At 46.9% G+C, this 22941-nt stretch overlaps 1 protein-coding gene across 4 annotated transcripts in view; it reads right to left on the bottom strand.

The window, feature by feature from the left end:
• Positions 1-1432, bottom strand: part of fbxo18 (F-box DNA helicase 1) — a 96561-nt gene extending 95129 nt beyond the window's left edge. For all 4 annotated transcript variants that reach the window (XR_012101464.1, XM_073066753.1, XM_073066754.1 and 1 more), the window contains exon 1: positions 1312-1432. The gene's annotated coding sequence lies outside the window, so the exon portion shown is untranslated. The remainder of the gene's footprint in view (positions 1-1311) is intronic.
• Between the last annotated feature and the right edge of the window lie 21509 nt (positions 1433-22941).

Below are 22941 nucleotides of genomic sequence, written 5' to 3'. Positions count from 1 at the left end.
TGCCAGATATGAGCAATGTTTACGACCTATAACCAGATAGCAAGCCACCAAGATGTTAAGTCAGGAATTCAGTAGTAGTGAGTGCATGGATGCCTTTCACAGGTAGAGGCCGAGTCAAGAGTTTATCAGTAAACATGAGGGACGAGGGAATCAAGAACAACGTTGATAGAGGAGCATCAGGAGGGAGGGGATACGAGGGAGAAGGGCAAAATTCAGTCCTAAATTGTGGCAGTGAAAAATGGATTGTTCTGCAAATATCCAGTGGGGGGTGGGGACACTAGATCTAGGCACACACTGGTTAGGTCACCGCTGGGTACCGTGTGCAGTCCAGCAATCATTTTGCAGGAAATGAGAAGTTGCTCTGAATGGGTTGCAGAGGAGAGTTACATGGATGCCACTGGCATCAAGTCAGGATCCATTTATTTGGAAGCTAAAAGTACACTTATTTGTGGTGTACAAAATTACAAGAGGCCTAGAGTAAATAGGAAGGCCTGATTTCACTCAGTAGAGTGGTCAAGACAAAGAGGGGCATAGTAGTAAGGTATCTGAAAAAAGATGGGAGAGATAAAGAATGTCTTCCACCCAGAGGACATTAGGGGGTCTGGAACATATTTCCTGAAAAGGTGATGGAGGCAGAAACTTTCATTATATTTCAACAATACCAGAATGCATCAGTGAAGAGTCCCAACCGGTGGGGTGGCACGCAAAATGCTGAAGATGTAATTAAGCTGGGTGGCTACTTTTTGACCAATGTGGGTAGGATTGACCCAAGGGGACTCGTGTTCTGTTTTTTGATCAAAGCTATGGATCAAGTGAGGTGAAGTGGGATGAATATATTTAACTATTCATTAGCAACACATATATTGCTGCAGGAACTCAGCAAGTCAGGCAGCATCTGTAAAGGGAAATGAAGAGCTGACGTTTAGCCCCAAAGGCCCTTCATCAGGACTACGGTTCTATCGCCAGGTAATCTGGTTCAATTCCTTAATATGGAATTCCAACTACACCACTCGATACCAATATTACTTTATGGACACACGGGTCGACAATTTCCTCACTTTGCTCTCAAAACAATGCAGAACATCAACATTTTTTAAAAAAATGCTGGAAACACACAGCAGAGTACGTGTAGCAAATGAAACGTTTTAGACTGAAGCCCTTTGGTTAGAATTGGAACTTTCTGCTTCATTGTTCCGACTCTACAGGACCATATCATTGCCCGGGGTTTGTTCAAATCAATACAGTAGGACACGGAGGCAAGGCAATCTGCTACTGGCGAATCACCCGACTGTAAAAGAATTCTGTACTTACAACACACAGGGCTAAACTGCACCCAGACCACCCCCAATCCTTTAACTGCTGCATTGTCACTTTCCCAGGGCCGGCCAGTTCCACCGCTCGCAACTTCCCGCTGCCATCTTCCTGCGCTTAGTGACGGACGCAAAGCTTTGATTGACGCCACCAGATCGCCAATCAGAAGGCCCATTGGCTGTGATTTACCAATCAGGCGGAGGAAAGAGGCGGGATCTTGCTCCGTAATTGAGTCTGGGACAACTTCGCGGATTTCTTTAAACCATATTTAACTGTAAATTTCAAGCGTCTGTCTGCAGGGAACAGATACATTTCAAGGTATTCTCCAATCAATGACGCACCTCCAGGGAGTCCCTTCCAAAAAGTATTGCCCTTTGCGGGGACTGACCAGGATCCCTCTGAAATATTGATACACTCCCAATGACCCGCCAACGAAATAAACTAGAGAACCCCGTGCAACATCAGCGTACAGTCCGAGGGAATCCTTGCAGCCATTAACTCTTTATCTGGCCTGAAACGTTGACTGTTTATTCATTTTCATCGTTGCTGCCTGGCTTGCTGAGTTCCACCAGCATTTTGTGTGTGTTCATCTGCAGAACCTCTTGGGTTTATGACTTGAAATAGCTGTTGGACTTCTTCCTCTATTCGGCTGGCTTTTAAATAGCAGAGCTTGGATATTTCCCCCCAATATTTGAAATCCCAGGTGAGCAAAGTGTGCCCAGATCACAAAACATAAAACTGCACTGTGTGATCCAGAAGTTTGTGGTCGGTCGCCGAGAGTCTGTAGGAGAAGCGGTGATGTGGGCTCGAAGCTGCCAGCAGGAGGTTGTTATTATAAATCTACTGTATTGAGTGCTGAGATATGAGTAAAGCGGAAGCTCCTACAGTTATGGAAGGTGGAAGCATCTATTTTCTATTAATGGGTGGCAGCAGTGTTTAAACAGTATGGAAAGGATTGACAACATCTGTGAAGAATGTAAAGGGATTGAAAGGTTTATTCTTGTAACTATTTTTATTGTGAATAAAGTTTATTTTGTTACACCAATAAAATAAAAAATTGTAAAATGGAGTCAAGACTCAGAGGCTGATTATAAGCAACACTGGAGTCCCATCTGTAAAGCACGCCCATTAGCTTGAGAGCCCGTAGCAGTGCCAAATGATTCAGTTTACCATTGTTGCAAGGAAACATTAATTACTGATGAAGTCCTGCTGAAGGATCTTTGCCCGAAACATCGACGATTTACTGTTGCTGTTTGGCCTGCTGAGTTCCTCCAGCATTTTGTGTGTCTTACATTAATTACTGTTTTTAACAGCCAGTTATTTATTAAATGTGTTGGCGCGTGGCCAAGTGTGTAAGGTTTTCGTCTAGTTATCCGAAGGTCACTAGTTCAAGCCTTGGCTGAGGCTGCGTGTATGTGTGGTGAACTAGATATACCTGTCTGACTGCTCCTGTGGCTCCTCCCACAGACCCCTGTATAAAGGCGACTGTGGCCTGCTGCTCTCTCTCATTTCCCCAGGATGTAGTGCTGTTTATTCTTCCAGTCAATAAAAGCCGATATCTCACTTCCTAAGTCTCAGCGTGAGTTATTGATGGTGCATCAGTATGTCCTTGAGCAAGGCACTTAACCACACATTACTCTGCGATAACACCGGTGCCAAGCTGCATGGGTCCTAATGCCTTTCCCTTGGACTACATTGGTGGCGTGGAGAGGGGAGACTTGCAGCTTAGGCAAGAGACGGTCTTCTGTAAAAAAAAATCCTTGCCCAGGCTTGCACCCTGGAAACTTTCCAAGGTGCAAATCCATGGTCTATTGAGACTAACGGAGGCCTACACATTTATTAAAACCATTCAGTGGGATGGCCTAATTGGACCTCAGACTGGCCAGGAAGAGGAGGTTATCCAGTTTGAGAGTGTCAGGGCTGTGATGTCACTTTGAAGGACTCTTCATCTCACGTTCTCGATATCAATTCTTTATCATTTTTTTCTATTTGTATTTGCACAGTTTGTGTGTCCTTCCCATTGGGTGTGGTCTTTCATTGCTTCTATTGTGTTTCTTACATTGCTTCTTACTTCTTCGTTGCTTCATGTATTTACTGTGAATGCCCGCAAGAAAGTGAATCTCAGGACATATATGTACATTGATAATAAATTTACTTTGAACTTTGGTAATTAATAATCCTCACTTTGCTATAGGGGACCTATAGAACACAGAACTTTACAGCACAGTACAGGCTTTTCAGCCCACAATGTTATTCCGACCTTTTAACCTATCTCAACCTTTCCTCCTATATAACCCTCCATTTTTGGTCATCCATGTGCCTACCTCAGAGTTTCCTAAATGCCCCTAATTCATCTGCCTCTACCACCACCCCTGACAGGGATTTCTACACACTCGTCACTCTCTATATAAAACACTTAGCTTTGTCATCCTCCTTTACTGAAATCACCTTAAAATTATGCCCCCTCACATTAACTATTTCTGCCCCAAGAAAAAGTCTCTGGTTATCCACTTGATCTATGCTTCTTAACTTGTACATCTCTATCAAGTCACCTCTCATCCTTAACTCCAAAGAGAAAAGCCCTAGCTCACTCAACCTATCTTCATAAGACATGCCCTCTAATCCAGGCAGCATCAGGGTAAATCACCTTTGCACCCTCTCTGAAGTTCCCACAGCCTTCCTATAATGAGAGGACCCGAACTGAATACAATACTCTGAGTGAGGTCCAACCAGGGTTTTATGGAGCTGCAACATTACCTCATGGCTCTTGAACTCAATTCCCAACTAATGAAGGCCTATATGTGTACTTTCTGGTCTCTTAAGAAAGGGTAGATGATTTGGGTCCATATTGCTTGGAGTTGAGAAGAATGAGGGACAACCTTATTCAAACATACAATCCTAACGGAACAGAGTAGATGCTGAGACACGAGACTGCAGATGCTGGAAGCTGGAGCAACAGACCAAATAATTGAGGGAATCTGCAGATCAGGGAGCATCTGTGCAGGGAAATGGGGAGACAGTGTTTCAGGATGCGAACCTGTATCTGAGATGCATCACTACAGGAGAGTCTTGAGCAATCAGCCGTAGTTACAGGATGAAGGGTTGGTCATTGAAAGCTCAAGTACATAGCAATTTCTTCTCTCGGAGGGCAGTGAACCTTTGAGAGTCTCTGCTCTAGAGAGAGGTGCAGCTGGATCATTCAATCTATCTAAAATGGAGCTAGATAAATATTTGTAAGATCAGGGAGTTGAGGGATTTGGTGAGGTGGCAAGGGAGAGAAGATGTAACCTGGAGCAAATCAGTCGTGATTATATTGAAAAGTGAGACAGATTTGAGGGGCCAAATGGCTATCTCCTCCTATTTTCTTGTGCCTTATCTAAGCCTCATTTGCTCTGTCTCTTGTGAAGTTTTTCTGTATCATTAGCTGTCTTGCTTCATAAGGTGGGTGTAACATCCTCATGTCTACACCTCTTGTTGCGTGTAAAACAATCCATGCTGAAAGAACAGTTGGGAACTCTTCCTGGTGACCCAGTCAGTATTTACCCTCAGTTGATGTAGTAACGTAGTGGATAAGCAGCCAGAGATCGGGCCTGTTGAATCTCCAGGAGCAGGGAATGTTAATTTTACTGAAATAAATAGTCATTTATTGATTAAAATGAAAGAACTGCGTTGTTGTAATTGAAAATCCTTCAACTAAAAGAAAGAAATCTGCCATTTTTAATTGGCCTGTATGCCCAATGTGGTTGAATCTCATCTGCCACCTCAGTATGGAGACAATAAATACCAATGCCCACAACCCTGAAAAGAAACAAAAATATGTATTTTCTCACTGTTTTTGGGAGTTTGCTAGTGACCAAGATTTTCATCATAACATTAGTTGCATTCCAAAATATTCTGTGTTTTAAGAGCATGAGTCCTTGAAAGTCGGTCTGTGGGCCATAGAATCAGTTCCGTGTTGAGGTGAGTGGGATAATCACCCCATTCTGGAGCCTGATGGTTGAAGGGTCATGACTGTTTCTGAACGTAGTGGTGTGAGACCCTAAGCCTCCTATACCCCACCTGCCTGATGGTAGTAGCATGATGGTGGGGGTGTTGATGAGGGGAGGACTGCCATGGGAATAGAGTAGTCAAATATGGAAATCTATTGTTGCCAGCAGGCAAGACCCACACGTCAATTTTCAGCAACAGCTTCTTCCCCAATGCCATCTTGTTCTTGAACAAACATGAAAAACCCTATTTCTACCATTGACTATGTTTCCCTCAACTTTCCCCAGTTATTGCTACCATCAGGGAGGAGGTACAGGAACCTGAGGATGCAAATTCAGCAACTCCTTCCCCTCTGCCATCAGGTTTCTCAACGGTCCATGAACACTACCTCACTAGTTCTGCTTTCTTTCTTCACTATTTATTTATTTTTATATATATTTCTTGTAATTTATAGTATATTTTATGTATTGCACTGTACTGTTGCCACAAAACAACAAATTTCATGACATATGCCAGTGATAATAAACCTGATTTTGATTATTGTATAAATTAATGCATAAGCTATATTAATTTAAGTTAATTTATGTTTGTCATATTGACAATGTACTGTGCTGCTGCAAAAAAGCTAATCCCTGTAGCGTTTTTTACCCAGGGCATGTAATCAGGTGTAGACATGACCTCTGTTTCTTGGAGGATACATTGTCTCACTCTTGTGCAGCTTTCTTGCTTCCCTTCCACACAGGAGAGATGTGATTGCAACAGGATACCACCAGAGGGAGTGTTGTTCACAGGTGACCTGTCATTACAGCCAAACACCATCAAGTAATAGGGAGGACCTGTCATTCTGACCAAACACCATAAAGTGGGAGTGTCATAGTCATAGAAAACTGCAACACAGAAACAAGCCCTTTGGCCCATCTAGTCTGTGCCGAATTATTAATCTGCCTAGTCCCATCGATTAGCACCCAAAGCATAGCATCCATACCCCTCCCATCCATGTACCTATCTAAATGACTCTTAAGTGTTGACTCACCTGGAAGGACTTTTTGTCTATCTGAACCAAACACATCTTTCCTTCCCCTCCCACTTTCTGCTTTCCGCCAGGGTCGCTCCCTACACAACCCACTTATCCATTCATCCGTCCTCACTGATCTCCCTTCTGGCACTTATCCTTGCAAGCAGAACAACTGCTACACATGCCCCTGCACCTCCTCTTTCTCTACCATTCAGGACCCTAAACAGTCCTTCCAGCTGAGGTGACACTTCACCTGTGAGTCTGTTGGAGTCATATACTGTGTCTGGTGCTCCTGGTGTGACCACCTGTGTATCGCTGAGACCCGACGTAGATTGGGAGACAACCTTGCCGAGCACCTACCACCAGAAAAGTGGGATCTCCCAGTGGCCACCTATTTTAATTCCACTCTCATTCCCATTCTGTTATGTCAATCCATGGCCGCTTTCACTGTCGTGATGAGGCCACACTTAGGATGGAGGAACAACACGTTATATTCCATTTGGGTAGCCTCCAACCTGATGGCATGACCATCAATGTCTCAAACTTCCAGTAATGCTTCACCCCCCACCCCTCACCATTCCCCATCCCTTTGTCCCTCTCTCATCCTATCTCCTTGTCTACCCACTGACTGCCTCTGGTGCTCCTCCCCCATTTTCTTTCTTCCATGGCTTTCTATCTCTTTTACCAATCAACTTCCCAGCTCTTTACTTCAGCCCTCCCCCTCCAGGTTTCACCTATCACCTAATATTTCTCTGTCTTCTCCTCCGACCTTTTACATCTACCCCATATCTTTTTTTTCTCCAGTCCTGCCAAAGAGTGTCGGCCCGAAACGTCAACTATACGTTTTCTATATATGCTGCCTGACCAGTTTGTGTGTGTTGCTCTAATTTCCCAGGTTTTTCTGAGAGCCTTTCTTCAAGAATGGAACAACATTAGTTCTCTGCCAAACCTCTAGCACCTCATGCATTGCTCAGGACGTATTAAATCTCTGCTAGGGCTCTTGCAATTTTGGCACTATCTTCCCACTAAGTCTGAAGGAACATCTTGGGGATTTATTCACCCTAATTTGTCTCTCAAGACAGCATACATCTCCTCCTCTGTAGTCTATGTAGGGTCCATTACCTCACTGCTGTTTTGCTCAACTCCTACAAATTGTGTCCATTGCCCAACTGATGTCCAACGGGACCTGTCATTGCAACAGGCCACCACCGGGTGGGAGTGTTGTCCACATTCAATCTGTCATTGCAGCATGCCGCCACCAGGTGGAAGTGTTGTCCACATTCAATCTGTCATTGCTGCATGCCGCCACCAGGTGGGAGTGTTGTCCACATTCAATCTGTCATTGCCGCATGAAGCCACCAGGTGGGAGTGTTGTCCACATTCAATCTGTCATTGCCGCATGAAGCCACCAGGTGGAAGTGTTGTCCACATTCAATCTGTCATTGCCGCATGAAGCCACCAGGTGGGAGTGTTGTCCACATTCAATCTGTCATTGCCGCATGAAGCCACCAGGTGGGAGTGTTGTCCACATTCAATCTGTCATTGCCGCATGAAGCCACCAGGTGGAAGTGTTGTCCACATTCAATCTGTCATTGCCGCATGAAGCCACCAGGTGGGAGTGTTGTCCACATTCAATCTGTCATTGCCGCATGAAGCCACCAGGTGGGAGTGTTGTCCACATTCAATCTGTCATTGCCCTATGAAGCCACCAGGTGGGAGTGTTGTCCACATTCAATCTGTCATTGCCGCATGAAGCCACCAGGTGGAAGTGTTGTCCACATTCAATCTGTCATTGCCGCATGAAGCCACCAGGTGGCAGTGTTGTCCACATTCAATCTGTCATTGCCGCATGAAGCCACCAGGTGGGAGTGTTGTCCACATTCAATCTGTCATTGCCGTATGAAGCCACCAGGTGGGAGTGTTGTCCACATTCAATCTGTCATTGCCGCATGAAGCCACCAGGTGGAAGTGTTGTCCACATTCAATCTGTCATTGCCGCATGAAGCCACCAGGTGGGAGTGTTGTCTACATTCAATCTGTCATTGCCGCATGAAGCCACCAGGTGGGAGTGTTGTCCACAGGGGACCTGTCATTACAACAGGCCACCACCAGGTGGGAGTGTTGTCCACAGGGTACCTGTCATTGCAACAGGCCACCACCAGGTGGGAGTGTTGTCCACATTCAATTTGTCATTGCCGCATGACGCCACCAGGTGGGAGTGTTGTCCACATTCAATCTGTCATTGCCGCATGAAGCCACCAGGTGGGAGAGTTGTCTACATTCAATCTGTCATTGCCGCATGAAGCCACCAGGTGGGAGTGTTGTCTACATTCAATCTGTCATTGCCACATGAAGCCACCAGGTGGGAGTGTTGTCTACATTCAATCTGTCATTGCCGCATGAAGCCACCAGGTGGGAGTGTTGGCCACAGGGGACCTGTCATTGCAACAGGCCACCACCAGGTGGGAGTGTTGTCCACATTCAATCTGTCATTGCCGCATGAAGCCACCAGGTGGGAGTGTTGTCCACATTCAATCTGTCATTGCCCTATGAAGCCACCAGGTGGGAGTGTTGTCCACATTCAATCTGTCATTGCCGCATGAAGCCACCAGGTGGAAGTGTTGTCCACATTCAATCTGTCATTGCCGCATGAAGCCACCAGGTGGCAGTGTTGTCCACATTCAATCTGTCATTGCCGCATGAAGCCACCAGGTGGAAGTGTTGTCCACATTCAATCTGTCATTGCCGCATGAAGCCACCAGGTGGGAGTGTTGTCTACATTCAATCTGTCATTGCCGCATGAAGCCACCAGGTGGGAGTGTTGTCCACAGGGGACCTGTCATTACAACAGGCCACCACCAGGTGGGAGTGTTGTCCACAGGGTACCTGTCATTGCAACAGGCCACCACCAGGTGGGAGTGTTGTCCACATTCAATTTGTCATTGCCGCATGACGCCACCAGGTGGGAGTGTTGTCCACATTCAATCTGTCATTGCCGCATGAAGCCACCAGGTGGGAGAGTTGTCTACATTCAATCTGTCATTGCCGCATGAAGCCACCAGGTGGGAGTGTTGTCTACATTCAATCTGTCATTGCCACATGAAGCCACCAGGTGGGAGTGTTGTCTACATTCAATCTGTCATTGCCGCATGAAGCCACCAGGTGGGAGTGTTGGCCACAGGGGACCTGTCATTGCAACAGGCCACCACCAGGTGGGAGTGTTGTCCACATTCAATTTGTCATTGCCGCATGACGCCACCAGGTGGGAGTATTGTCCATGGGGACCTGTCCTTGTGCAGGACTCCATGAGGTGGGAGCTGCCTGACCTTATGAATTCCTGCGGCATTTTGTATGTGTTACTTTGGATTTCCAGCATCTGCAGACTTTCTCATGTTTATGAAACTCCACTGTGAAGTCTCTTTGAGGAATGCCTACCCTGAAGAAGTTTAAATCTTCTTTTCAACGGGAGTCCAGTGAAACCCTGTCTCAGTGCTCCCCCTCTGTGATCTCTGCAGCTCTCTGACTCCTCAACCGTGTACTCACCCAGACAGTCTCTTCACTTAACACATTCAATCTAGCCTCCTTCCCCACCGAACTCACCTTTCTATTCTGGCCCCTTCCCCCTTCCTTCTGTGCTGAAGAAGGGCCTCAACCCAAAATGTTGACTGTTTATTCATTTCCATGGATGCTGCCCGGCCTGCTGGGTTCCTCCAGCATTTTGTGTGTGTTGCTCTGGATTTCCAGCATCTGCAGACTCGCTCATGTTTAGGAGATGGGAGTGCTGTCAGAATCACAGTGTCATAGAGAAGCACAGCACAGAAACTGGCCCTTCGGCCCATCTAGTACATGCTGAACATAATTAAACAACCTACTCCCAACAATCGGCACTGGGACCAGAACCCTCCCTATCCCTACTATCAATGTACCTATCTAAACTTTACCTAAATGTTGAAATTGACTTTGCATGCACCACTTGTGCTGGCAATTCATTTCACACTCACACCACCCTCTGAGTGAAGCAGTTTCCCCTCATGTCCCCTTTAAACTTCACAACTTTTGCACTTAACCCATGACCATTGGATGTAGTCCCACCCAATTCTAGTGGAAAAAGCTGGCTTACATTTACTCTATCTATAACCCTCTTAATTGTGTACATCTCTATCAAATCTCCTCTCGGTCTTCTACAGTCTAAAGAATACAGTCCTAACCTTTCCTTAAAACTCAGGTCCTCTATATCCAGCAACATCCTGTGAAACTTTCTCTGCACTTTTTCAACCTTGTTTACATCTTTCCTCTAGGTAGGAGACCAAAATTGCATACAATACTCTAAATTAGACCTCACCAATGTTTAATATAACTTTAACACAATATGTCATCTTTTGTACTCTGTACATTGATTCATGAAAGCCAATGTGCCCAAAGCTTTCTTTACGACCCTACCTACCTGTGACACCACATTCAATGAATTATGCACCTGTATTCCCAGATCCCTTTGATCTACCACAGTGCCCTACGGTTCACTGTATAAGATCTATCCTGGTTGACCTATCTAAGTGCAAAACCTCACGCTTGTCTGCATTAAATTCCTTCTGATATTTTTCAGCCCATTTTTCCAGCTGATCCAGACCCCGCTGAAAGCTCTGATAGTTTTCCTCACTGTTCACTACACCCCCAATCTTAGTGTCATCTGCAAGTTTGCTGATCCATTTAACCATTTTATCATCCAGTTCATTGATACAGAAGAAAAACAACAAAGAATCTAGCACTGATCCCTGTGCCACACCACTGGTCACAGGCACCAGTTAGCGAGGCAACTATCTACCATCACTCTTTGGCTTCTCCCACAAAGCCAATGTTTTGGCTCTCTGAGGATCTAACTTGGTCCCAACATATCAATACAGTTTATAAAGAAGGCGGCTATACTTTATTAGGAGATAGATAGATAGATACTTTATTCATCCCCATGGGGAAATTCAATATTTTTTTTGAAGAGATTTGGCATGTCAACAAGTACGCTCAAAAACTTCTATAGTTGAACTGTGGAGAGCATTCTGACAGGCTGCATCACTGTCTAGTATGGAGGGGCTACTGCAGAGGACTGAAAGAAGCTGCAGAAGGTTGTAAATCTAGTCAGCTCCATCTTGGATACTAGCCTACAAAGTGCGTAGGACATTTTCAAAGAGCAATGTCTCAGAATGGCAGTGTCCATTATTAAGAACCTCCAGCATCCAGGGCATGCCTTTTGTTCACTGTTACCAGGATATGATATGCACTCAACAACTAAGGGAAAATTGCTTCACTAACTTCGAAGTGTCATTGGTTGACTTTTAGCACCTCTATTGTGAATGGTGATTTATCTTACAAGTAAGAAATTCATAGAACATAGAAAATCTACAGCACATTACAGGCCCTTCGGCCCACAATGTTGTGCCGACCGTGTACCCTACTTTAGAAACTACCTAGAATTTCCCTACCGCATAGCCCTCTATTTTCCATGTACCTAGCTAAGACCCTATTGTAACTGCCTCTATCACCGTCATTGGCAGGGCATTCCACGCACCCACCAATCTCTGAGTGAAAAACTTGCCCCTGATATCCCCTCTGTACATACTTCCAATTACTTTAAAACTATGCCCCCTTGAGTTAGCCATTTCAGCCCTAGGAAAAAGCCTATTCACACAATCAATGCCTTTCATCATCTTATACACCTCTATCAGGTCACCTCTCATCCTCCGTCTCTCCAAGGAGAAAAGGCCAAGTTCACTCACCCTATTCCCATAAAGCATGCTCCCCAATCCAGGCAACATCTTTATAAATCTCTTCTGTACTCTCTCTGTAGTATCCACATCCTTCCTGTAGTGAGGTGACCAGAAATGAACAGAGTACTCCAAGTGGGGTCTAAATAAGGTCTTATACAGCTGTAACATTACCTCACGGCTCTTGAACTCAATCCCACAGTTGAAGAAGGTTAACACACCATATGCCAACACTGTCAATCTGTGCAGCAACTTTGAGTGTCATAGGGACATGGCCCCCAAGAACCTCCACACTGCCAAAAGTCTTTCTATTAGTATTATATTCTGTCTTCAAATTTGACCTACTGAAATGAACCACTTCACACTTATCTGGGTTGAACTCCATTTGCCACTCCTCAGCCCAGTTTTGCATCCTATCAATGTCCCACTGTGACCTCTGACAGCCTTCCACACTATCCACAACACCCCCAACCTTTGTGCCATCAGCAAATTTACTAACCCATTCCTGCACTTCCTCATCCAGGTCAATTATAAAAATCACAAAGAGTAGGAGTCCCAGAACTGATCCCTGAGGCACTCCACTGGTTACTGACCTCCATGCAGAATACGAACCATCTACAATCACACTTACCCTTCTATGGGCAAGTCAATTCTGGATCCACAAAGCTAGTTCTCCTGGGATCTCATGCCTCATTATTTTCTGAAGGAAGCTTGTGTGGGGAACCTTATCAAATGCTTTACTGAAATCCATATACACTACATCCACTGCTCTACCTTCATCAATGTGTTTTCTTACATCCTCAAAGAATTCAATCTGGCTTGTAAGGCATTACCTGCCCTTGACAAAGCCATGCTGACTATTTCTAATCAAATTATGTTTCTCCAAATGCTCATAAATCCTCCCTCTCAGGATCTTCTCCAACAACTTTCCCACCACCATTCAAACATATAAAATTTAACAAATGGTCAATATCCGTAACTAATAATTCGATTCAGTAAAGAAATTGAAGATTTCTGTCCTGTCTTTGAAAGAGCTTGGTGACGGGTCTTGCTTTTCCCCTTGTGCACAAGTAAATACAATATGTCTGAGTCGTAGGTGTGTGTGTGTGTGTTTTCTGGGCCCAGTTATTATTATAGTTATTTTATTTTATTAACAATGATGACAGGTACAGAAGGTGTTTAGCATGATTCAGCTTGGATTAGGGGCATGTGCCTCTCTAATTATAAGGAAACGTTGAACAAATTTGCCTTGATTCCTCTGAGTCTCCGAGGCTGAGAGTAGATCTGATACAAGTTTATAAAATTTTAAGGACACAGATTAAATAGACAGCCAGGGTCAAGCTGTCCAATGACAGAAAACATTAATTTAAAGTAACGGGGGTAAGTTCAAAGGAGATGTGAAGGGCAAGTTTCTTTTCACAAAGGGATTGGTGGTAGAGGCAGAAACAAGAGCAATTTTAAGAGGCTGCTAGATACATACGTGAGTATGCAGAGAATGAAAGCATATGGACCATCAGCGGTCAGAGAGAATGTTCATAATTAGATGCCATTAGTAGCTAGTTTGACACAACATTTTTAAAGATGCGTTAACTGTAGGTAAATTAGCGCAATCTTTTCATGATGCCTCCATTTCCCTAATTCTTAAAGATAAAGATCCCACTGAATGTGCATCCTATCGGCCTATATCCTTGCTGAAATCGGATTCTAAGATTTTCACCAAAATCTTGGCCACTAGATTAGAAAATATATTACCTAAAATTATTTCTGAAGATCAATAAGGCACCTGATCTTCATTTCGAACTGGCAACATAAAAGGCTTTGGGATACAGCTACTGAATGTTGGACCATCATCAGAAGTTTGTCACTGGTAACCAGTCACCGGAAGCCGGTCATCTCAGCAAGGAGGCCATTCTTGTCTCAGGGGCGCCGAGATTCATGGACACTAGTTGTTTCCGTGCTGTGGCCACTTAGTGAATTCAATCGTTTTCATGGCCGGTTGAGACTGAGTCGAGTGGAGAGCCTGTCGTCCGCTGTTCCTGTGTCGAGTCGAGAGCCTGATGTCCACAGCTCCTGGGTTGAGTCAAGAGCCTGATGTCCACAGCTCCTGGGTCAAGTGGAGAGCCTGATGTCCACAGCTCCTGGGTCAAGTGGAGAGCCTGATGTCCACATCTCCTGGGTTGAGTCGAGAGCCTGATGTCCACAGCTCCTGGGTCGAGTGGAGAGCCTGATGTCCACAGCTCCTGGGTCAAGTGGAGAGCCTGATGTCCACATCTCCTGGGTCGAGTGGAGAGCCTGATGTCCACAGCTCCTGGGTCGAGTGGAGAGCCTGATGTCCACAGCTCCTGGGTCGAGTGGAGAGCCTGATGTCCACAGCTCCTGGGTCAAGTGGAGAGCCTGATGTCCACATCTCCTGGGTCGAGTGGAGAGCCTGATGTCCACAGCTCCTGGGTCAAGTGGAGAGCCTGATGTCCACAGCTCCTGGGTCAAGTGGAGAGCCTGATGTCCACATCTCCTGGTTCAAGTGGAGAGCCTGTTGTCCACAGCTCCTGGGTCAAGTGGAGAGCCTGATGTCCACAGCTCCTGGGTTGAGTGGAGAGCCTGATGTCCACAGCTCCTGGGTCGAGTGGAGAGCCTGATGTCCACAGCTCCTGTGTCAAGTGGAGAGCCTGATGTCCACAGCTCCTGGGTCAAGTGGAGAGCCTGATGTCCACAGCTCCTGGGTCGAGTGGAGAGCCTGATGTCCACAGCTCCTGGGTCGAGTCGAGAGCCTGATGTCCACAGCTCCTGGGTCATGGAGAGCCTGATGTCCACAGCTCCTGGGTCGAGTGGAGAGCCTGATGTCCACAGCTCCTGGGTCAAGTGGAGAGCCTGATGTCCACATCTCCTGGGTCAAGTGGAGAGCCTGTTGTCCACAGCTCCTGGGTCAAGTGGAGAGCCTGATGTCCACAGCTCCTGGGTCAAGTGGAGAGCCTGATGTCCACAGCTCCTGGGTCGAGTGGAGAGCCTGATGTCCACAGCTCCTGGGTCGAGTGGAGAGCCTGATGTCCACATCTCCTGGGTCGAGTGGAGAGCCTGTTGTCCACAGCTCCTGGGTCAAGTGGAGAGCCTGATGTCCACAGCTCCTGGGTCGAGTGGAGAGCCTGATGTCCACAGCTCCTGGGTCAAGTGGAGAGCCTGATGTCCACATCTCCTGGGTCAAGTGGAGAACCTGTTGTCCACAGCTCCTGGGTCAAGTGGAGAGCCTGATGTCCACATCTCCTGGGTCGAGTGGAGAGCCTGATGTCCACAGCTCCTGGGTCGAGTGGAGAGCCTGATGTCCACAGCTCCTGGGTCGAGTGGAGAGCCTGATGTCCACAGCTCCTGGGTCGAGTGGAGAGCCTGATGTCCACAGCTCCTGGGTCGAGTGGAGAGCCTGATGTCCACAGCTCCTGGGTCAAGTGGAGAGCCTGATGTCCACAGCTCCTGGGTTGAGTCGAGAGCCTGATGTCCACATCTCCTGGGTCGAGTGGAGAGCCTGATGTCCACATCTCCTGGGTCGAGTCGAGAGCCTGATGTCCACATCTCCTGGGTCAAGTGGAGAGCCTGGTCCACAGCTCCTGTGTCAAGTGGAGAGCCTGTTGTCCACAGCTCCTGGGTCAAGTGGAGAGCCTGATGTCCACAGCTCCTGGGTCGAGTGGAGAGCCTGATGTCCACATCTCCTGGTTCAAGTGGAGAGCCTGATGTCCACAGCTCCTGGGTCAAGTGGAGAGCCTGATGTCCACAGCTCCTGGGTCGAGTGGAGAGCCTGTTGTCCACAGCTCCTGGGTCGAGTGGAGAGCCTGATGTCCACAGCTCCTGGGTTGAGTCGAGAGCCTGATGTCCACAGCTCCTGGGTCGAGTAGAGAGCCTGTTGTCCGCAGCTCCTGGGTCGAGTGGAGAGCCTGATGTCCACAGCTCCTGGGTCTAGTCGAGAGCCTGTTGTCCACAGCTCCTGGGTCAAGTGGAGAGCCTGATGTCCACAGCTCCTGGGTCGAGTGGAGAGCCTGATGTCCACAGCTCCTGGGTCTAGTCGAGAGCCTGTTGTCCACAGCTCCTGGGTCGAGTGGAGAGCCTGATGTCCACAGCTCCTGGGTTGAGTGGAGAGCCTGATGTCCACAGCTCCTGGGTCTAGTCGAGAGCCTGTTGTCCACAGCTCCTGGGTCAAGTGGAGAGCCTGTTGTCCACAGCTCCTGGGTTGAGTGGAGAGCCTGTTGTCCACAGCTCCTGGGTCTAGTCGAGAGCCTGTTGTCCACAGCTCCTGGGTCAAGTGGAGAGCCTGTTGTCCACAGCTCCTGGGTTGAGTGGAGAGCCTGATGTCCACAGCTCCTGGGTCTAGTCGAGAGCCTGTTGTCCACAGCTCCTGGGTCAAGTGGAGAGCCTGTTGTCCACAGCTCCTGGGTCGAGTGGAGAGCCTGATGTCCACAGCTCCTGTGTCGAGTGGAGAGCCTGATGTCCACAGCTCCTGGGTCTAGTCGAGAGCCTGTTGTCCACAGCTCCTGGGTCAAGTGGAGAGCCTGTTGTCCACAGCTCCTGGGTTGAGTGGAGAGCCTGATGTCCACAGCTCCTGTGTCGAGTGGAGAGCCTGATGTCCACAGCTCCTGTGTCGAGTGGAGAGCCTGATGTCCACATCTCCTGGGTCTAGTCGAGAGCCTGATGTCCACAGCTCCTGGGTCAAGTGGAGAGCCTGATGTCCACAGCTCCTGGGTCAAGTGGAGAGCCTGGTCCACAGCTCCTGGGTCGAGTGGAGAGCCTGATGTCCACAGCTCCTGGGTTGAGTGGAGAGCCTGGTCCACAGCTCCTGGGTCGAGTGGAGAGCCTGATGTCCACAGCTCCTGGGTCGAGTGGAGAGCCTGATGTCCACAGCTCCTGGGTCGAGTCGAGAGCCTGATGTCCACAGCTCCTGTGTCGAGTGGAGAGCCTGATGTCCACATCTCCTGGGTCGACTCGAGAGCCTGATGTTCACAGATCCTGGGTCGAGTGGAGAGCCTGATGTCCACAGTTCCTGGGTCGAGTCGAGAGCCTGATGTCCACACCTCCTGTGTCGAGTGGAGAGCCTGTCGTCTGCTGTTCCTGGGTCAAGTCGAGAGCCTGTCATCCATTGTTCCTGGGTCGAGTCGAGAGCCTGCTTTCCTAGTCCTTCTAGCTGAGTAGGTCCGGCCGTTTGCCGCTACTCTGAGTTGGGTAGTCTGCCTACTCGTTGTCCAAGTCCCTCAAGTCCAGGCTTGTGGTCCGTGTCCAAGTCCAGGCATCAAGCTGTGTTCCAGTTCCAGGCTCCGAGTCCAGGCTGAGTCCAAGCCAAGTTCCAAGTCTGAGTCAAGGTCCCAGTTCCGAGTCCGAGTCAAGTCCAACTACAAGTCCTAGTCCAGGTTTTACCGGTTTGTTATCCACTGTTTACGTTCATGTTGACATATTTGTCCTCGCTCCCTGGCCTTCCTAGTAACTATCAATAAACACTGTTCTGTTTATTTTACTCGTGTCTGTGTTCTGCACTTGGGTCCGCTCCCAATGCCCCCTTGTAACAGATCAGTACTCAGGAAAAGATAGAACAACTGGGATCTGCAAAGATGACAAACCAGGGGATACAGTGGGATCTGTTTAACTGTGACCTGCAATTACAGCCCATTCACACAACTCCCTTCCACTCCTTTAGTTTACACCCCCCCAAGGTTCCTCTAGTTCCTTCCTCCCCGTGTGCTCAGCACTTCCAGCCTCAGAGCCACTGTCAGCAGGTGAGCTCAGTGACAGGAAAAGGCCATGCAGCCCATTGCCTGGCTTCTGGCCCTGTGAGAGAGCCGGTCCACAGTTCCTACATCACACAGTGAACCCATGGGAGGCGCAAAGTGAAGATTCTCTGTATCCATCCCTGAGGAAGGAAGGTGCAGCCTGCAGCCAGATATTGATAGAAGGGTTTGGAGGTATGCTAGTGGTGGTGGTGCAGTGTGGGGGGGGGGTGGATGAACATGATGAAGAAATGCAGGACTTACACTGTAAGTGGTAGGATCCTGAGATGTGTTCCAGAACAGAGAGACTTAGGGACACTGAAAGCAGTGACAAAGTAGACAGGATGGTGAAGGAGGCAAATGCAACACTTGGTTTCATCAGTCAGGGCATTGAGTGCTAGAGTTGGGATGGAACTATGCAACTGTACAAGTCAGAGGTGAGCCCACACCATAGGAAGGATGCCATTATGCCAAAAAGGGGCAGAAAAGATTCTCAATAATGTTACGGGGCGGTGGGGGGGGGGGGGGGGTGAGATTGAGTTATAAAGGAAGGCTGGATAGACTGTAATTGTTTTCCCTGAAGCACAGGAGGCTGAGAGGAGAGGGTATATAAAATCAGTAGGTGTATAAATCATGTGGATGGTCACAGTCTTTTCCCCAGGGTAGGGGAGGCCTGCTGACATTTTGATCTGAGACTCATCACCAAACCAAGACTTCTCTGCTTAAATGCTGCCTGATTCTTCCTGCACTTTGTGTGTGTTGCTCTACATTTCCAATATCTGCAGAATCTCTCGTGTTTTATATCTGCTTTTGTAAGTGGTTGCACTTTGACATTTGACACTCAGAATGCCTGTTTATTTTGTTTGTGGGAGCTTGCTGCTGAATTTTCCACATAAAAACAGTAGCTGTTTCTGACGTCTGTGGCGTGGAAGTGGCGTTTACACAATGGCAGATTGGTTGCCCAGAAAACACCGCGCGCTTCAGAATTCGCCATAGGTGACTTAGCGATGGTAGTCAGAAATCGGGTGTGCACACAATGGAGCAGAGGCTTAGGCAGGTAGGAGCAGGGCTCTAGGAAGGTACTTCATCAACACTGGCATCCGCATCCCATCTGAGAGACAATTGCTGTGAGCTCCCGACTGGTTCACGTCTTCTCCCTCTCTCTCAGACCCACGATCCGTAACCAGGGCTTGGGGATTCTGCGGATCAGCGAAGGTGTTGATGCCATTTTCCCGGTGCATCCACATCGCTGGGACCGTAAGGCTGAGTTATACTTCTGCGTCGCATCTATGCCGTAGGTACCGTGTACCCTGTGCCATACCTACGCCTTACCCTACACTGTAGGGTGACAGGCACCTCCCCAAAAAAGTAACTCACGCGTCGCGGTGACGCAGACTGCAGCAACTGTGATTGGTCCGCTTGGGAGCATCGCATTTCCTCCTATGCATTTCCAGTTGCCTTTTCTCCGCCATGTGATGCGAAATAGATGAAACAAATCGGCAAATCTATCTGCCGACATGTGAAAATGTTTGAAATGCATTTCCTCGTCCATGTCTCTCACAAAGAAACTCATCACAGTGGCATAGAAACCCCACCACCAACTAGCGTTTTGGCGCACACCAACGTGTGCTTGCTACGGCGTAGAGCGACACAGAAGTATAAATCAGGCCTACGGCGTAGAGCGACGCAGAAGTATAAATCAGGCCTACGGCGTAGCCCATACGCAGAAGTATAAATCAGCCTTAACTGATTGAGGGGGCTCTCGTTCGTGTGGTTTTCTGGGTAGACAGGAAACCATAGGGGATGCCTCAGCACTTTCCCCACCGGTCTTTAGGATGTGTTTGGAAGCTCAGGCAGAGGGAATGGGAACAGGTGGATCTCGCAAACACTGCCAATCTCCAGTTATCTTAAATACCAGGATTAAGAACTCAAAACAAAAATGCAGATTCCAGTTAATCTCGGATGAAGAGTCTATCTTCAATTAGTGCTGCACAGGAAAAAAAGAACAAAATCCTTCCTGCAGCTTTAGTTCTTCAGAAAATATCCTCTGTTCTACCTTTTCTTGTTCTGGATCTTTCTACCCGTGAGAACAGATTTTGCACAATCCACTCTGGGTATATGATATCAAACACTGTTATCCCGGGTATGAAGTGAACTGTAGCTTTCACATCACAAAAGTGCCGCACTCCAGTGAGAAAGACAAGCCCTTCCCTTCATTTTTATTGCCATTGATGACTTCACTATCGTGAATCAGCTGGAGAAGACGGTGTCAGAGTAACTCTCCAGGGGCAGCCATGTAATATCACATGCTCTCTGTAGCGTTCTGAGACCTGGCCAGAGCTTGAAATAATACTAATAGAGGGAGACAGACTGGGTCAAATCACAGATTAAAGATGGGCAGAATGGCCCATTCTTATACAGACAGGAAGTCCATCAAAGAATTTGGTAATCAGTTTGGATGCCTGATTTGTGCCCAGTTAGAAGATGAGGAGTTGTTCTCCAACTTGGATTGAATCTGGCTGTAACAGTGTAGTGTCAGAGCTCACCATAGAGGCCAAAATGATCTCATCTCAAATGTCCTTCACTCACTGATGTCTTTTGTAACTCCTTTTATGGGTTAAAACAGTAAAGAATTTGACTACAAGAAGATCCCGTACAATTTATTCCTCGGAGGAATAAAGTCCTAACCTGTTCAATCTTTCCCTGTAACTCAACTCCTGAAGACCCGGCAACATCCCAGTAAATCTTCTCTGCACTCTTTCAATTTTACTGATATCCTTCCTATAGTTAGGTGGCCAGAACTGTACACAATATTCCAAATTAGACCTCACCGATGTCTTATACAATCTCACCATAACATCTGAACTCTTATAATCAATATTTTGATTTATGAATGCCAGGATACCAAAAGCCTTCTTTACAACCCTAACCCTACCTGTGATGTCACTTTCAGCAAATTATGTATCTGAACTCCTGGATCCCTTTGTTCCTCTGCGCTCCTCAGTGCCCTACCATTTATGTGTATGTCCTACCTTGATTTGTCCTTCCAAAATGAAACACCTCACAATTGTCTGTATTAAATTCCATCTGCCAATTTCTGGCCCATTTTTCCAGCTGGTCCAGATCCCTCTGCAAGCTTTGAAAGCCTTCGTCACTGTCCACAATGCCTCCAGTCTTAGTGTCATCAGCAAACGTGCTGATCTAATTTACCAAATTATCATCTAGATCATTGATATAGACAAGAAGCAACAATGGTCCCAGCACTGATTCCTGAGGCACATCACTAGTCACATGCCTCCAGTTTGAGAAGCAATCATCCACTACCACTCTGTCTTCTCCCACACAGCCAATTTTGAATCCAGTTTACAACCCCTCCATGGATACCTAGAGTCTGAACCTTCTGAACTAATCTCCCATGTGGGACCAAGGCCTTACCAAAGTCCACGTAGACAACATCCACAGCCTTTCTTTCATCTACTTTCTTGGTACCCACCTCAAAAAACTCTGCAAGATTTGTTAAACACGATCTGCCACTCACAAAGCCATGCTGACTATCCTTAATCAGCCCTTGACTGTCCAAATACTCGTATAATGGATCTCTCAGAACACCTTCCAATAATTTACCTACTACTGATGTCAGGCTCACCAGCCTGTAATTACCTGGTTTATTTTTTAAACAATGGAACAACATGAGCTACCCTCCAATCCTCTGGCACCGCACCTGTGGCTAAGGACAATTTAAATATTTCTGCCAGGGCCCCTGCAATTTCTACACTAGTCTCTCTCAAGGTCTGAGGAAATATCGTGTCAGGCTCGGGGGATTTATCTACCTTTATTCGCTGTAAGGCAGCAAGCACCTCCTCCTCTTTAATCTCTATATGTTCCATGACACTACTGCTTGTTTCCCATCCTTTGATATATGCTATGCCAGTTTCCTGAGTAAATACTGATACAAAAAAACTGCTTAAGTTCTCCCCCATCTCATGAGGCTCCACACATAGACAACCACTCTGATCTTCTAGGGGACCAATTTTGTCCCTTACTATCCTGTTACTCTTAATACATTTGTAGAAACCCTTCAGGTTTACCTTCACATTATCTGCCAAAGCAACCTCATATCTTCTTTTTGCCTTCCTGATTTCCTTCTTTAGTATTTTCTTACATTTTCTATACTCTTCAAGCACTTCATTTGTTCCTTGTATCCTAAACCTGCAATACACCTCTTTCTTTTCCTTAACCAGATTGCCAGGTTCCCTATGCCTGTTAACTTTGCATTTAATCCTGGCAGGAACGTGCAAACTCTGCACTCTCAAAATTTCACCTTTGAAAGCCTTCCACTTACTGTACACATCCTTGCCAGAAAACAACTTATCCCAATCCACTCTTCCTAGATCCTTTCTTATTTCCACAAAATTGGCCCTTCTCCAATTTAGAACCTCAGCTCGAGGACCAGACCTACCCTTATCCATAATTAACTTGAAACTAATGACATTATGGTCACTGGACCCAAAATATTCGCCTACACATACTTCTGTCACCTGACCTGTCTGGTTTCCTAATAGGAGATCAAGTATTGCATCCTCTCTTGTAGGTACCTTTACATATTGATTTAGAAAACTTTCCTGAACACATTTGACAAACTCCAAGCCATCTAGCCCTCTCACAGTGTGGGAGTCCCAGTCAATACGTGGGAAGTTAAAATCTCCTACTATTACAACTTTCTGTTTCTTACATTGGTCGGCTATCTCTCTGCAGATTTGCTCCTCCAATTCTCTCTGATTATTGGGCGGTCTATAATACAACCCTATTAGTGTGGTCACTCCTTTCATGTTCGCCAGCTCCACCCATATGGCCTCTGTAGACAAGCCCTCTGGGCTGTCCTGCCTACGCACAGCTGTGATATTTTCCCAGGCTAGTAATGCCACTCCTCCCCCCTATCATGTCTGAAACAACAGAACTCCAGAACATGAAGCTGCCAGTCCTGCCCCTCCTGCAACCAAGTGTCACTAATAGCAATAATGTTGTAATCCCACGTGCCAATCCACGCCCTAAACTCACCTGCCTTACCTACAATACTCCTTGCATTGAAATAGATGCACCTGAGAACATTTCTATCACGTACAAACCTTTGATT

This window comes from Hemitrygon akajei, chromosome 14, assembly GCF_048418815.1.
Source record: "Hemitrygon akajei chromosome 14, sHemAka1.3, whole genome shotgun sequence".
Classification (NCBI taxonomy): domain Eukaryota; kingdom Metazoa; phylum Chordata; class Chondrichthyes; order Myliobatiformes; family Dasyatidae; genus Hemitrygon; species Hemitrygon akajei.
The sequence above is the reverse complement of the archived record's forward strand: the minus strand, read 5'-3'. Positions and strand labels throughout refer to the sequence as shown.